The following is a 3,703-nucleotide window of genomic DNA, read 5'->3' as shown; positions in this document are numbered from 1 at the left end:
CGTTCACTGACCGATTTCGATCTTTTCGATCGTTTAGTTCATTTCGTTCACTGACCGATTTCGATCTTTTCGATCGTTTTGTTCATTTCGTTCACTGACCGATTTCGATCTTTTCGATCTCGATCAGTACAATCACAGATAACACATAATCCAGATGGCTCCTTACGTGCTAAAAATTGTCACCCCAATTTCACTCCAATTTGGAAAAATATTGGAGTGACGTTTGAATAATCTGAAATTTTTAGATTCCTTTTCTAACTTTTTTGGGAGGTTTTGCTTCTCTTGCACAGATGTCGCTTGCACTTCAGTTGCGTGGTTGCCAAACGTTATATCGAAATATATTTCATTTCATTATGAATATATAAAAATTAAAAATTATGTAATTTATAAACATGAAATAGATATGGATGTTAGGTAATACCGGATGTTAAATTAATATATAAATATTTAACTTAATACGTACATTATTATTTTATTAATTTATCGTCACACGTCATTTACCAGTTGCCTAATTACGAAAAGTTTCATATGATATTAACCTCAAAAATGATCTTTGAAAACAAACAACAACAAATAACTCAAAGAAATAACTACATACTACATAATAATAACTGATAATAATGACTTTTAATGGTATAAAGGCTGATGAAGGTAATTATAAACATTATTTTGAGTTTGTTTAATAAAATATAGGATACAATATAACTAAGCAAAATCAAACAGTTTTAGACAACCAATACAAGATTCAGAACTCGGCATCGCGATAAACAAGTAAAATTGTACATTCAGGAACTCGTTTAAATATTATAGGTAAGTAATATTTTTACACAAAAGTAAACATAAAGTAATATAGAATATTACCTGTGATAAAATGTTAATTAGTGACGTATATTTATTCTAATCACATTTAAATTTAAACTCAAAATTTTCATAAAGAAAATGATAATTTTTCATAGATATAAAGTAAATAATATTACATATTTCAGGTTGATTGAAGAATAATCTACAATTGATTAGAGCCTATGACGATGCGAAGATAATTAATCACCTAACTTTAAGAAACCAGCCTAAAGAAGTTTACATGCATCTCATCTAACCATTATAGGTAATAATTTACAAAATTAGTCATTTTTGATTATAATATTATGGTACTTAGGTACATTTTATCTTCTAGATCAGTAGTGATTTTCATAATTTGAATGAACTCACAGATAGCAATGGGGCACCGCACTGAAGCAGTATTACAAAATGTGAAATAAAACTGTAGTACATATTGCTCTATAAAATTTAATAGAAATAAATTTATTTATGAAAATTAATGAAGTTTTATCTTTCCTAGGAAAAAAATAACAATTATATTTTGAACAATTAATTTAGAACATTAGAGTTAAAAAATATATGTGTTAGAAATTGTAACACATATTTTTTTAACTCTATGTTATTCTAACTTAGAATAACATATTTTTAATAAAATTGCGCTTATACTTTATACTTTTTTGCTATTATATCAATAAGAACTAACGTAAGGAGCAATTCATTTATACTATAAACACACATGCATATTTTTTGATCTTTTTAAAACCAGTGAATAATGTTGAAATATGCTACACCTATAAATTCTTATTAACTAACTTTATAGCTAGACAGTTGAAAATTTTACAGATAATGTATCTATGTTGCCGCTATAAGAACAAATACTAAAAACAGAATTAAATAAATGTTTATAAATAAAAAAGTACTTTCACTAAACATTATCGTTTAAGTAAGAATTTTACACAGAATATTCAAGTCCTCGAGTGGCCGTGTGGTTAAAGGCATAAAATAATTAACTAGAAAGAAGTGTCAACTCTGTGTTAAATCGTGGAAACACGATACGCCAACGAAAGCCTTCGTTGTCGTCTGGAGAACTAACTTTCCAATTGACAGGTTGACATGATAAGGACATGATGGCTTAATTTTCATTTCCGTTTCCGGTTATTCAATGGCGGGCCCTCTTTCAGTTCAAATGTATTTTGTATTTTTTCTTTTCATAAATAAAACCAAAAAATAATTTATTCATATATATTTATTTGAAGTATGGAACAACGTGACTAAATAAACATAAAAATATAGAGGATTGTATTGTTTCAATACCAATTAGTTAATTATATGTACTTTTAACGTAAATTAGTTAAGGTATAAGCATGACTTACAGTAATTTGTAAATAAACACACGTATTCGCAGACTTCAAGGACAGAAAACGGACACAGGGACATGAAAACGGGAGCCTTATACAAAAACCTGAAAACAGAAAAACAAATTTTTTTATACTAAAATTAACAATCTAAAAATATCAATAGGTATAAAATATAAATATACTGTTTAAAAAAGCGTCCATTATTCCCAAAGAGACCTGGCTTATAAATCAAAAAGAAGCAAAAAGAGACTTTTAGTCGGATAACATAATCAGATTATCAGTCCGATTTATTGCATTATTGACAATAAATCGCACATATTGGAGATAAATGATGTTGGCTATAGTTAAAAATGATCTTACCTTGCTGTAAATTGTTTCCATTTTCAAAAAAATCGCCGATCAAAGAGATTATAACACCATTTTCTTGCATCTAAAAAATGTAAAAACAGTGTTTATTTACTACCTATTTTTCATATACATGGGACATACCTACTACGGCAGAAACGTCATTTTCTCCAGGATTCTTCATGTAATATATATTTTATATACTTTATTACCTTTATAATTATAAATTTCAGCCGAAATATTAAATTGAACTTCCAAAACGAAACTAAACGGAATGAATTAAAATGGCGTCGAATATTTTCGACACAATTTTCGAATTTGTTCTAGAACAAATCTGAAGTTGTCTCTGAAACTGAAATCTGTCAATTCTAAACTGTGAAGTTAGACAATAGTTAGACAAAAACAATGCTATCTTTGTCTAGGCGGCCATACTTGTCGTGAGGAGAATGACAGGAATGACACTAATGACTGTTTCCAATTTTCCTATTTCACTGTCACCCCCTGCTTTAACCAGGGGTGACAGTGAAACAGAAAATTGGAAACAGTCATTCTCATTCTCACGACAAGTGGCCAACCTATGGAACAGCTTCTGATTTCTAACTATTGTCCGTTCACAGTTTAGAATTGAGAATTTCAGTTTCAGAGACAACTTCAGGTTGTTCTCAAACAAATTCGAAAATTATTCGACGCCATTTTAAATTCCGTTTAGTTTCGTTTGGAAGTTCAATTGAATATTTCGACTGGTATAAATATAAAGGTAATAAAAGTATAAAGCTATATTACATGAAGAATCCTGGAGAAAATGACGTTTCTGCAATAGGTATATCCCATGTATATGAAAATAGGTAGATGAAATAAACACTGTTTTTACATTTTTAGATGAAATGAAAATGGTGTTATAATCGATCGGCGAGCTTTTGAAAAATGGAAACAATTTACAAAAGCAAGGTAAGATCATTTTTAACTATTGCCAACATTAGTTATCTTCTGTTTGATTTATAAGCCGGTCTGATTTGGGGAATAATGTTCTGCTGACTAAAAGTATATTTCTTTGAATAATGGCGGACGCTTTACAAACATTATATTATTTTAGTATTGATGTTTTGTTGTTGGTATAAAAATTTTTTTATAAGGCTCAGGCGTTTTCATGTTCCGGTGTCCGTTTCCGTTCTTGAAGTCTG

The 3,703-nt window shown here is 29.1% G+C and overlaps 1 long non-coding RNA gene across 3 annotated transcripts; it reads left to right on the top strand.

Moving 5' to 3' along the window:
• Positions 1-370: 370 nt before the first annotated feature.
• On the top strand, positions 371-1,189 carry LOC115886966. Of its 3 annotated transcripts, none has more exons than XR_004050979.1 (4): positions 371-651; positions 724-810; positions 987-1,105; positions 1,175-1,189. It is a non-coding gene; the product is annotated as an uncharacterized LOC115886966 (long non-coding RNA). The 3 variants fall into 3 exon arrangements; XR_004050978.1 differs by having other exon boundaries at positions 1,157-1,189; XR_004050977.1 differs by having other exon boundaries at positions 987-1,183.
• Positions 1,190-3,703: the final 2,514 nt, after the last annotated feature.

Source organism: Sitophilus oryzae, unplaced genomic scaffold (assembly GCF_002938485.1).
Source record: "Sitophilus oryzae breed Bouriz unplaced genomic scaffold, Soryzae_2.0 scaffold_54_pilon_pilon, whole genome shotgun sequence".
In the NCBI taxonomy this organism is placed as follows: domain Eukaryota; kingdom Metazoa; phylum Arthropoda; class Insecta; order Coleoptera; family Curculionidae; genus Sitophilus; species Sitophilus oryzae.
Note: the sequence above shows the minus strand (reverse complement) of the source record. Positions and strands in the feature narration are given on the sequence as shown.